This window comes from Giraffa tippelskirchi, chromosome 8, assembly GCF_054371585.1.
Source record: "Giraffa tippelskirchi isolate mGirTip1 chromosome 8, T2T-mGirTip1v1.2.pri, whole genome shotgun sequence".
Lineage (NCBI taxonomy): Eukaryota > Metazoa > Chordata > Mammalia > Artiodactyla > Giraffidae > Giraffa > Giraffa tippelskirchi.
This window is the reverse complement of record NC_137282.1, coordinates 45,289,211-45,302,944: the sequence shown is the minus strand read 5'-3', so window position 1 is coordinate 45,302,944 and position 13,734 is coordinate 45,289,211. Positions and strand designations below refer to the sequence as shown.

At 37.6% G+C, this 13,734-nt stretch overlaps 1 long non-coding RNA gene across 2 annotated transcripts in view; it reads left to right on the top strand.

Moving 5' to 3' along the window:
- The first annotated feature begins 4,559 nt into the window (after window positions 1–4,559).
- LOC145519099 (uncharacterized) overlaps window positions 4,560–13,734 on the top strand; it is a 249,003-nt gene continuing 239,828 nt past the window's right edge. For both annotated transcript variants that reach the window (XR_014063533.1, XR_014063534.1), the window contains exon 1: window positions 4,560–5,600. This is a non-coding gene — a long non-coding RNA (uncharacterized LOC145519099). The remainder of the gene's footprint in view (window positions 5,601–13,734) is intronic.

Here is a 13,734-nt window from a genome sequence, read left to right as displayed (position 1 = left end):
TTGTTGCACAGAATAAGAGAATATGACACTTCAAAATGATGATTTTTTTTTTTTTTGCAGTCAGGTCATGAGGCATCCACTTATTGAGCTTTTTCACCTTTCCAACTAGAAGCATCAAATGCTGAATGACCACAGAATAATCATTGTTGAGTTCTTCAGCAACTTCTCCTGTAGTTGTAAGAGGATCAGCTTTGAGGATTGTTCTCCACTGGTCATTGTCAACTTCCAATGGCTGACCACTGCACTCCTCATCTTCAAGGCTCTAATCTCCTTTGCAAAACTTCTTATCACTGCACTGAACATTCTTTAGCAGTTTCTGAGCCAAATGCATTGTTGATGTTGCAAGTTGTCTTCGTTGCTTGAGGACCCATTTTGAACTCAATAAAAAAATCACTCAAACTTGCTTTTTGTCTAACATGATTTCTATAGTCTAAAATAAATATAAAATAAGCAGCAAGTAATGTCATTAACAACAAAAAAGTGAGTAATGTGCAAAAAATGATGTATAACATAGCCACATTTATTTAAGAATGTATTTCAATAGCAAATGTATTCCAATAGCAAATTTCAACAATGCAAAAACCACAATTACTTTTGCACCAACCCTGTAATAACTGTCCCCCCATTAGAGTTTAAACTGGCATATATCACCTAGGAACAGGTACTTTACTAAACTATAGACAAAGGGATATGCAGAGAAGTGATATATGCAACCTCCACATCACATCTTTGGGGGGGCATGCTGCTTGCTCTTTAATATCTTTTCTTCCCCTCATGTTGAACCTGTTGGAGTGCATCTTTTATACGCAGCACATAGATCTATGTCCCATCCCTCATGTTCTTACAATCAGGCATCCTCAAGGTTTATTGGATTCTATGTTGTCATCTTGTCAATTTTGTTTGAGACTTGTGATTATCTTCACGACTCAGATAACCACGATGGTGTGATTACTCACCTAGAGCCAGACATCCTCGAATGTGAAGTCATGTGGTCCTTAGAAAGCATCACTACGAACAAAGCTAGTGGAAGTGATGGAATTCCAGTTGAGCTATTTCAAATCCTCAAAGATGATGCTATGAAAGTGTTGCACTCAATATGCCAGCAAATCTGAAAAACTCAGCAGTGGCCACAGGACTGGAAAAGGTCAGTTTTCATTCCAATCCCAAAGAAAGGCAATGCCAAAGAATGCTCAAACTACCACACAATTGCACTCATCTCACATGCTAGTAAAGTAATTCTCAAAATTCTCCAAGCCAGGCTTTAGCAATACGTGAACCGTGAACTTTCAGATGTTCAAGCTGGTTTTAGAAAAGGCAGAGGAACCAGAGATCAAATTGCCAACATCCGCTGGATCATCGAAACAGCAAGAGAGTTCCAGAAAAACATCTATTTCTGCTTTATTGACTATGCCAAAGCCTTTGACTGTGTGGATCACAATAAACTGTGGAAAATTCTGAAAGAGATGGGCATACCAGACCATCTGACCTGTCTCTTGAGAAACCTGTATACAGGTCAGGAAGCAACAGTTGGAACTGGACATGGAACAACAGACTGGTTCCAAATAGGAAAAGGAGTCCGTCAAGGCTGTATATTGTCACCCTGTTTACTTAACTTATATATAGAGTACATCACGAGAAATGCTGGGCTGGAAGAAGCACAAGCTGGAATCAAGATTGCCGGGAGAAATATCAATAACCTCAGATATGTGGATGACACCACCCTTATGGCAGAAAATGAGAGGAACTAAAAAGCCTCTTGATGAAAGTCAAAGAGGAGAGTGAAAGTTGGCTTAAATCTCAACATTCAGAAAACTAAGATCATGGCATCTGGTCCCATCACTTCATGGGAAATAGATGGGGAAACAGTGGAAACAGTGTCAGACTTTATTTTTTTGGGCTCCAAAATCACTGCAGATGGTGACTGCAGCCATGAAATTAAAAGACGCTTACTCCTTGGAAGTAAACTTATGACCAACCTAGATAGCATATTGCCAACAAAGGTCCATCTAGTCAAGGCTATGCTTTTTCCAGTAGTCATGTATGGATGTGAGAGTTGGACTGTGAAGAAAGCTGAGCGGCAGAGAATTGATGCTTTTGAACTGTGGTGTTGGAGAAAATTCTTGAGAGTCCCTTGGACTGCAAGGAGATCCAACCAGTCCATCCTAAAGGAGATCAGTCCTGAATGTTCATTGGAAGGACTGGTGTTGAAGCTGAAACTCCAATACTTTGGCCACCTCATGTGAAGAGTTGACTCATTGGAAAAGACCCTAATGCTGGGAAGGATTGAGGGCAGGAGGAGAAGGGGACGACAGAGGATGAGATGGCTGGATGGCATCACCAACTCAATGGACATGAGTTTGGGTAAACTCCGGGTGTTGGTGATGGACAGGGAGGCCTGGCGTGCTGCGATTCATGAGGTCGCAAAGAGATAGACACGACTGAGCGACTGAACTGAACTGAACTGTGATTATCCTGACAAATGGAGTATGGTAAAAGTGGTGGACTAGGAATCCTGCATCCAGTTCATAAATAAAGAAAGAAAGAAAGAAATTGTTTCCATTTGGCTTATTTCTGTTTCTGGATGTTCAACTTTGGAATGTAGATACTATGCTGTAAGGGAGTTCAGGACATATGGAGAGACCATGGATTGATGCTATTTTCAATAGCCATAGCCAAGTTCTTAGAGAATAGTCTCTATCAATTGCCGGCTATGAAAATGAGCAAACCATCATAAGATTCAAGCCTCTCTCCAGGGAATGTCAGAATATTAAAAAAAATGAGTCTGAACACTGGATGACTTAGTGGCACAGAGATGTCTATTTGGATTACTTGCCCTCTTCTTGATGTTTTGAACGAGAAACAAGTATTTATCTTATTGGACACTTGAAGTTTGAGGATCAAATATAGTGGTAGTATAAGACTGAAGCTTTCATAGCCTCCTCCTACTGTAGGATGTTTGGGTAGCATAGAGCTTTGCCCATATGGTAGTCTATGTCTGTATGTCTGTGCTAGTTGCTTCAGTTGTTTCCAGCTCTTGATATTCCATGGACTACAGCCCACCAGGCTCCTCTGTCCATGGAATTCTCTAGGCAAGAATACTGGAGTGTGTAGCCATTCCTTTCTCCAGGGTGTCTTCCCTGACTCAGGGATCAAACCCTGGCATCCTACATTGCAGGTGGATTCTTTACTATCTGAGCCACCAGGGAAGTCCAAAACAAATATATTCTAATTCTGGAGGTTAGAATTCAAAAATCAGGATATTGGGAGGACCTGGATCCTTCTGAAGGCTTAGTGACCAGTCCATTCCCTTGCCTCTTCCAGTTTTCAGAGGCTGCCTCTATCCTTGGCTTATCCTGCTCCACTCCAACCTCTGGTCCTATTGCCACCTCATTGTATTCCTTTTTTTTAAATTTTATTTTCTTCCCCACTTCTTATCTTTAGTCTGCTCTTATAAGACCTCTGTGATTCATTAGGCCACTAGGATAATCCAGAATAACGCCCGTCTCAAAATGTTTAACCTCTGCAAAGTCTTCTTTATCATGCAAATTAATATATCCACAGGTTCCAGGGTTTTGGACATGGGACATCCTTGAGAATCCATCATCAATCTACTGCAGTCCCCATGAAACATACAACCTCTTTAGGAATGTTGAAAACATCTTTACTGAGAATTAATTCTTTAGAAACATTACTTAATAGTGTTAGAAAAGTTTATTAGTGTTATTTCAGTCCATATTCTCCAGTGAAAATGTTCAGTACTTGACTTTTGCCTGAACTATTTGGGATACAACCTTGAGGTAGCCAAAGTCATTTTCCGTTCTCCCTTCCTTCCTTTTTGAAAATTGTTATTTATCATAGCTCACATTAATAACTTATCTGCCTTCAGGTAGAGACAGTTCTAAAAGTAAATAAGTCACACAGAGGAATCATTGTGTATCTCTTAAGTATATTTCTGTTACTCTATGTACATTAAGGGGGCTTTTCCGGTGGCTAAAGTGGTAAAGAATCTGCCTGCAATGCAGAAGCCGCAGGAACCACAGGGTTCCATAACTTGGTTGGGAAGATCCCCTGGAAAAGGGTGTGGCAACCCACCCCAGTATTCTTGTCTGGAGAATCCCATGGACAGAGGAGCATGGGGGGTTACAGTCCATGGGGTCACAAAGAATCAGACACAAGTGAAGCAATTTAGCAGGCACACACATGTTCAATTAAAAACACCTTGTGATGGTGTCACCAGCAAAACGTATTAACAGTTCCCAGGAAGTATGTATATTAATATAATCTGGGTAATAAAGCCTAACTTTTTTTTCCCTCTGTGCTTAACCTGGTCTTGCTCACAGAGGGCCGTGTGCAGAAGCCTCACATCTGGCACCTCAGACCAGAGTTTCTTCTGTGAAAAAGACCTCGTCTGACACCTCAGCTCTGGGTACCATTTGCAGAAGCTGCTACTGCTGCACAAGATGCTCAATCAAAGATGTTGGTGTCAGGCCATGTGCAGAGGCGCTCAGGACTCTGAGCAGCGAAACTGCACAAGCATCGCGAGAACGCAACTGAACAACCGTCGCGAGAACTCGCCTGACTGAGGAGACCCTCAAAAGCAGCCCCGCCTAGGGCCTGTTGGCTATGGATGCTAGAGTGAGAGCTCACGCCTCTTCAGAACTGAACTCTATTTTGTTTTATTAGTATGAGTTACACCTGGAGGACACTTTCCGGAACCTAACTGCGAAGGATTGCTAACACATTTTGGCCCACCCTGGCTCCAGTAGGAAGACGGCAGAAACTTTGGGAGGTTTGTTTGAGGATGCCTGGATCTGGTTTCAGAGTTTCCTCTGATGGGGTACAATGGCGGCAGCAGCTGCTGCTGCTAAGCCGCTCAGTCGTGTCCGACTCTTAGCGACCCCATGGACTGCAGCCTACCCGGCTCCTCCGTCCATGGGCTTTTCCAGCAAGAGTACTGGAGTGGGGACCATGGCGGCAGCCTGCAGTTGAATTCAGAGCAACTCGGCCCAGCAACCTGAGTGGTGCACACACCGTATCGCCCACACGGCCATCTGTGCTGTGTGTCACTGGGGGTTGAAGACTGAAACTCACTCGAATTTGCCTGCTGCCCTTGGCTGTCCTTCCTTAGGTGCAGGATGCCTTGGATGACGGGGATCTGTGGATGAGAGGGAAGCCTGAACGCTCTGCCCATTGTCTCGCCTGATCCTGGAGTAAGCAGTAGCAGCCGCGCCAGCGCTTTTTGTGCTCCCGACCTCCAAGATGAACAGCAGATCTTCCCTTGTCACTTCCGGTTTGGTAAAGAACGCTGAGGAACCCTGTGAAACCGCTGTTGCTGCACAAGATGTGCAGCAGGAGCTGAGGCCTAGAAAGGCCCAGGTAGTGAGCATCAGTTGACAAAACTGGTTGAAGATGCTGGACCTGAATTTCTGAAGTAAGCTGGGGGCCCTTTGAGCCACTTACCAGATTCTGAGCTGCTGGTGAGAACAGGAAACACCGACTTCCACCTTCTAGAGGCAAACCTTGGGTGTTTCTTCATCGTTGGCGGTTCTTCAGGCTCTTCTCCCAGCACAGCACAGACTACCAGCTGCTCCAGTGATCTGGTGAGTACCTCGTGGGAATCCCTTGTGCATTTAACTCTCAGTGGGCTGGGAGTCTGAAAGCTCCTCCTGTTTGGCTGCAAGGGAAAAAGAGAAGACCCCCATTATTAGAGGTGAAAGATCTCACATCCATTCTGTATAGGCTGTATAACACAGCTGTATCTTAAGAGGTGAAAATCAGATTGTCTCAATTGATAATATATCGTAAGTGAGACAGGAGGGCTCTTCCAAAAGCGGAGCAGTTTATTTCTGTTGGAATATACCTGTCTAAGTGAAAGCATTATGAAGTGTGAATAGATACATCTAATAAGCTCTCATGACAGGATTTTATTTTACGTTTTTGCATGTATACTGAGCGTATCTCTTCTGAGTGCCATTGAAGCCTAAAATTTCCATATACACATTAATTATATTTAGCAATGACCCCTGTTAAAGTGAAAGTATTAAAATATTAATTTAGTATATGATCATTATATAAAGGAGTTTTGGCTTTCAAAATATGTAAAAGCATTGAAACTATTTATAATAAAACAAATTAGATTTTGTGCAAAACCTAACAGTAAAGGTGAGAATTAATGTAATGCTTACTCTGTATTATCTAGCAGGAATAGTTTTGCAGCAATAATTAACCTGAAACTGTCAGGTTCTGTTGACTTGGTCGAATTGGAAGGTGGTAACTAGGCTAGTCCTAATTTTAACTTCTCTTCAGTATGATACTGTAGGACATATTTCACAAAGTTCTAGTTGTATTTATGTGTGCTTGTTAAGGCACACATAATCCTTAATAATTTTAAGGATTTTAAGAAACAAACTGTAACAGTTAACTGTTTTTAAAGCAAACACAGAGTCTTATGCATGTTTATATTTTGATTGAGAAGTGGCTAGTAGTTTTCCTTCTGCCCTTTAAAGCTCATTTACTTCTCCAATTTAAGTACAATATTCACTGTTCAAATTATCATGATTTATATAATAGATTCTTCCCTTATTCTAGCAGGATACTTTATTATTTAATTACAAGATTTTTTCCTAATTACCCTGAAGGTCAGTTATGTTTGTAATAAAATCTTTATATTCTTTAAATAACTTAAATCAAATACTAACATAATACGGAAAGGACAACTAAGTAAAATAAAACACCTTTATCAATTTAGGGTAGCACAATTTCTCTGAAGTTTTCAGGAAGAAGTCTTAGCCATACTTTATTTGCTAGCTAAGTTTTGCTGAATAAAGTTTATTTCCATGCCAGTTACATTTGACTTTTAAAAAGGATGACATTTTATAGATAAATATTTTTGTCCCATGAATATAATGTAGCTGCTGTCATGTGATGTAAAGAACAAAGATTTAATGGAAACAAATTCTATTAAGGTACAAAATGTAAAATGATGAGCTTGAGCAATCACCTACAGTGCCTGAAAAACCTGCTAAAAGTTTTCCTTTAATTGCTTATGTGTGTGTTAGTCACTCAGTCGTATCCGACTCTTTGCTACCCCGTGGGCCGTAGCTCACTGACAGGCTGCTCTGCCCGTGGAATTCTCCAGGCAAGAGTACTGGAGTGGGTTGCCATTTCTTTCTTAATTGCTTATGAAGCTACAACAAAGAGATAAAATGTGACTGTCCCTTTAATTTCATAGAGGAATGAGAACGTATACCAAGATGTAGAAATCGGTTGTTGCAGAAGGAAAAGACTGATATAACCAACATCAGTGAGAACGATTTTTAAGTATGTTCTTGGACTACATTTTTTCCATTACCTACCCTACACTAAATCAACTTCATTGGGACCTAAACAAGGAACTTAAACAAATATATTTTCCAAAACCTTAAGATTTTGCTTCACATGCATTCTTTATTCCTAAGTTCTAGACTTATTTATTGCATTGACTACAAAAATAGAAAAAAATAATCATCAATTTGAGAGAAAATTTCTCTGAACCCCCTAAAGCTCAATACTGATGTGCCTCACGGATAAACTAATCTATTTCTAAAACAGACTATAGCATTGAATTCATTAATTCCTGTGGCAGGAGACTTTCTCACTACATTTACTTTATTATGGAAATGAGCCTGTCTAATATGAATAGGAAGTAACACAGGATTAATTCTAGGACATGGAGAAGTTCAACATGATGAAGGATACAGCACAGATGTGCAATTAAATGTATTAGTTAGGGAAACTTCCAGTGAGAAAAGAGAGTTCAAGTTCAGAAGAGCAGGTGACTACCATGAAAAGTTGAATATTAGCACCTCAAAATTCACTTAGGAAAAATACGCATTCCTCTGTCCTCATATAAGATGCAAGAGAGGAAAATTGCAATTTGAGCTTTGATTTTATAGTCACAATACAAAGATGAATAAACACACACAAAATCAAAGTTGAATGAATAAAGTATGACAGCTTAAGGACAAGAATCAAATTCAATGTATATATGATTGTATTTCTAAAAATACTTTTGATCAGAGATAAAATGTAAAGTCAGTTCAGTTCAGTTCAGTCACTCAGTCGTGTCCAACTCTTTGTGACCCCATGAACTGCAGCACGCCATGCCTCTCTGTCCATCACCAACTCCCGGAGTCTACCCAAACCCATGTCCAATGTAAAGTAAGAAAATACAAATAAGAAAATACTCAGAGAGATAAAATGGGACATGAAATCATAAGGTAAGAGGGCAATAGAAAATAGGCAGGTATATTTCTTACAACTAAAACCTGTTGCTGAAATTAATAATATAAAATGTATATAAAAAATTTAAGAAGCCAATAGAAATATATTTGCCATTGAGAATATTAACCATTGAGGAAAAAACCATGCATTTGTCTTACATTAAAATCAAAGAAAGTAAATTTTAGGTATATCATTGTATAGATACATGATCATAATTTATGAATAAATATATTTTGGAAAAACTTTAGATTTGCTGAAAACTTGCAAAGAAAATACAAAGAGTTTCCATATACCCTTCATTTAATTTTCCTAATATTATATAATCATGGTAGGTTTTTCAAAAACAAGAAATTAGCATTGGTACAGTATTCTTAAGTAAGTTAGAGACATTTGAATTTCTGCAGTTTTACCACTAAGTTTTTTTCTTTCTAGGATTCTATTCAGGATGCCACCAGTTTATTCAATCCTCATGTCTCCTTGGTCTCTTATGATCTGTGACAGTCTTCTTTTGCTTTTCATGATCTCAGTTGGTTTAGAATATCTCTTAATTTGAGTCTTTCTGATTTCTTCTTGGTTTCACTGAGTTTATAGTCTTTTGTGAAGAATGCCACAGTAGCCAAGTTTCCCTCTTATCAAAATATATTGACAATTAATTGTATCAGTATGATTTTCACTAGTGATATCAACCTTGATCAGTTCAATAAACTTGGAATATAAAATTATACAGCAAATATTTAACTGACAGTTAAATATTTATGAACTTTCTATATAAACTAATTCAGATATACGTTGGTTTAAATATATATATCTTTATAAATTATATAATTATAAGTGCATATGCATACATGTAAATATATAATTGCATGTTTTATTCATCTATGCATATACATATTTAAAACTAGATGTGGCTACCTCAGTTTTTTAAATTATGTTTCAAGTGACTGTGATTGTAGTTGCTCAGTCGTGTCCAACTCTTTGTGACCCAAATTATCCAGGCCAGAATACTAGATTGGGTAGCCTTTCCCTACTCCAGGGGATGTTCCCAACCCAGGGATTGAACCCAGGTCTCCCGCACTGCAAGTCAATTCTTTACCAGCTGAGCCACAATGTTTCAAGTACAAAAGCAATTAAATGGAAAATTACAGGCTGTAACAAAATATGTAACAAAATAATATTAATAGAGAAATGATTAATGTTCTTAGCATCTAAAGAATGTAAGCAAACAAATTAAAAGTCTTCAACAGCAAGTGGATGAACAAAAGCAGAACAACAGACAACATATTGTAGCAACAGAAAATAAACTGAAGAGATTAGATTATTATTAATTTTTTAAAAAGTTTTACCTCACATATTAAATGAAAAAGTACCCAGCCAGCATAAAACATATAGTTTTAATACAAAACCAGAGCCTATAAAAATCAGTTATTTGCCACTGTCATAGTAGAAATAAAAATTGAATGCTTGGATTATGGTGGGAGCTTATATTGTTGCAATTATTTTTTTTTCCTAAGAGCAATTTGTATTTCATTATAAATATGCATGTCTATTAAATTTTTCAATCGTATTTAGTATTTTTTCCCTTTTAGAGTACATAGGACCGTAAACAAAATAACTTTTAAGAATTATCATCATTGTGACATCTAAACAGTAAGTTGAAAACTCCCTAAATGCTTAACAAGGACAATAAAAATCTACTATAAAAATTAATTCAATGCTATATTTTCATTAACTAGTCCGATTAAAGAACACTGGCGTAGAAAAAGAATAAAATTGCTAAGTAGAAATGAAATTCATGTTATTTAATGTTTGTAACGCCATAGCAATATTATTACAAAGGAAAACGAACAAAAACTATATGTATGAATAAAGTCCAGAAAATTATACACCCAAATGCAGGTATTATTTAATAGTAGAATCAGACTAATAAATGTTATTATTTTTCTCATTATTTTAAATATAAGAGCATGTATTTTTTACTTCTGTGAAGAGAAGAAATTAGCTAACATGAGGTACAATGAGACATGATGTTTCTCATCATAATGACATATATAAAAAGTAGTTTTTTTCTTGTCTTTGAATGAAGATTGAGATTTCATTGTATACTGCTGATGTGTGGATATACAGTACCACACAGGTTTTTTGAACCTCAGTTTTACTCAGTGTATAGCAAGAGCTTTACATTTATTTCACTCTGAAGAGTCTGTTTTGAAATAGACTTTTATTGGTTGCATTTATGTCTGATGTATTATATTAATGAAAATTGGACATTCACTATACACAGACAATAGCAAACAGGTGAAAGGCACTTTGTATATCATCTTTGGATTACATTTTTGCTTCTTTCAGGAGCAGGAATATAACTAAGCTGGAAACACCATTGAGTCTTAAGATCTACTAGAAAAGCAGGAAGACAAGCATATTAATAGAGGCTCAGAACAGATTGAAAGGTGACCTATAACAGGGAAGGAGGCTCCCAGATCTGCAGCATTGACTAAAGTTGTTGAAGTTTATAGGGACCATTTAGAGATGCTCTGCAAATTCGAGAAAGAAGGGTGCAGTGGGGCATCAGGCATTGTAAAGCTTCTCAGTAAAAGGCCACATAGTAGGTAAGGCACTCCCTTGGTCTGGTCAGGAAAGAATTGCATGATTTGACAAATGTAAATTAGACCAATGTTCAGTTCATTTCAGTTCAGTCGCTCAGTTGTGTCTGACTATTTGCAACTCCATGGACTGCAGCACCTCAGGCTTCCCTGTGCATCACCAACTCCCAGAGTTTACTCAAACTCATCTCTTAACTTAAGACATAAAAATGAACTAAACCGTATTAGGTTCAATTCTTGATTGCAGAACATACATGCATATGCTACCTGAGGGGAACAATTAGCATTTTTCAGAACGAGGCAATGAAGTGATGATAACAAGATAACAAAAGATAACAAGCAGTGTTTTTTGTGTTTTTTTTTTTGGTACAAAATGATATATAAATTTCCTGAGAACATTAGATAAATAAGAATATAGAAAGGCTTATATTCCTCAGATTCCCATAGCTCCTTATTGGAACTGTTGTAACTTAATCCAGCCTGAAGGAGGATTTCTTTGGAGGGGAACATCTTGCTTCCCCTGATCTTAAGCGTTTTCTCTCTTTACTCACCCCCACTTCACTGTTCTGGAGACTCACTGTGTGCTTGGCTCCATAACAGCAGTTTAACAAATGAGTAAGATTCTCAGCACATTTGCTGAGATTCAGTTCTCTGGACATAAATGTCCAGTTTGCAGGAGCATCCTTTGACAGGCTGAGTCTTTAGTTCTGTCAATGGTAAAGTTTTGTTCAGCACCCATTAATGTCATGGTGAGTATCAATGGAGCCTAGCAAAGCTGAACTGTAGGGAAGAGTTTGAATGACTGACTAGCTCTGTTCAAATCATATCAATGTGACCTTGCCTTACATAACAAGTGAAGGTTTGAATAGTCTTCAAGTACTGTGAACCATTTTAATTCAATTTTAAATTCAGTGAAATATGAGGAAATTATCTATGAAATGAAAATTCTCTGTCCTGTCTACTTTAATAAAATTTGTTAGAAATAAGTTATTCACAGTTCCTATATTAACATATTGAATTCTCTTCACACTGTTGAATATATGTTGTTCCTCCACATCGCACACCCTAAGTTTATAAAATATATAATAAAACTCATGAAATTAACATACTAAATTGATTTTAACCCTTTCTCAGGAACATTAAGTTTCCATGTCCTTCTTTAACTAACAAAATTGCTTATTATTGACAACATTTTCCCAAGATACATACAAATAGATCTCTAATAAGAGAGTTTAGGAACCATGGGGTCTATGACAAATATTGACAGGAAAGAAGGTAAAGAATCTGCCTGCAACACAGGAGACCCAGATTTGATCTCTGGGTTGGAAAGATCCCCTGGAGAAGGGAATGGCAACTCACTCCAGTATTCTTGCCTGGAAATCACCAGGGACAGAGGAGCCTGGCGGGCTACAGTCCATGGGGTCACAATGAGTTGTACATGACTGAGAGACTAACACACACACATACGATGTATATTAGTTTCCTTGTCTCAGCATGTACTTTTTTAGTAAATTAATGACAGGGTATAGCTATATGCTTCTGGAGATGTTAATCTCTGACGTTGTTGAAGTGTGAACCTAACAAGAAATTACACCTCTCAACCCAAAATGTGCTTGTTGTAAGATGTGTATAATTGTAAAAATTTGAATTTATTGGGTGATTTGGAGTTGGGAGTGAACAATAGACTAGAAAGGAGCAAGTATGGCCTTCTGTGGTCAAATAACTGAGAAACTATATATTAGTCTATATGGTATAATCTAAAGAAAGAGAGCCTAGCAGAGTAACTAGAGCACATGCTCTGCCTGCAACCAGACAGATAATTCAGAGCAAGCTCTAGTATTTATTCAAATTCTGCTCCATAATTTCCTACTGTCTCAGCCTCTGGAACTATAGTCTCTTCCCTCTCAACTTGGTGAAGTGACAGGGCTCTGCTCACATTCTTCTGCTTCTGAAAATTGTTCCAGACAGAAAGTTTGGGTGCTTGTAGAACTAATAATATTTATTTCCTTTCTCCCAGGGAGTATCATCTCATGTTCTCAATGTTTTGAACTCAATAGTCTTTCCAGTTTGCCAACTGTTTGAAGTCAAAAGTTAAGTCTATTCTTTTTTTATTGTAGTGCGGCTTGAAGAGAAAGCCTCTTATTTACTTAAATTTCTCTCTCCCCATTTACAATCTAGCCTACCTAAACTTATAAGAAAAAAAAACTTATTTCTCTCATTCATTTATGTTAGCCTCTTTTATAATCTTGGTAATGTTGCCTTTGCCAGTCCCCAGGATTGATGAATTTGAAATGGTAAATTTTAAACCATCTTTTCTATCTAGTGCTCTAATTTCACTTGTCATAATATCTCACCTCTAGATCTCTTACTGATCACTGATCATGAACTATATTCTCCTGAAGTTGATGTGCCTTCCTTCTTTCATTTCCTCCTTTATCTTTCTGTGACTATCATGCAACCAAGTCAAACTCAACAGTCCAAAATAAAATTCTTCAAATTTCTTCATTAAATCAATTTTTATAGTGGTTTTTACTTTATTAAATGACACCAACATCTATCCTAAACATCTTTATCTTTTCCAGCATCTATTTACATACCATTTCCAGTCACCTTTACTTCCTAGATAATTTTGGATTCTGTATTAACAGTCTACACAAATTGTCACAGTTCTAGAGTAGTTATTCCTCCTCACTTGAACAATTACAATGACATCTTAATCTGTTTGCCTGTCTACTTTCAGTCTACACTTCCATCAAAATTTAAAATTTATTTTTAAATATAAATCTTATAGATATAAACCATACCTCATTACCTGAAGGGAAGGTATTAAGCATTTGTCATTTGAACCCTGTCAACATCTATGACATTGGTT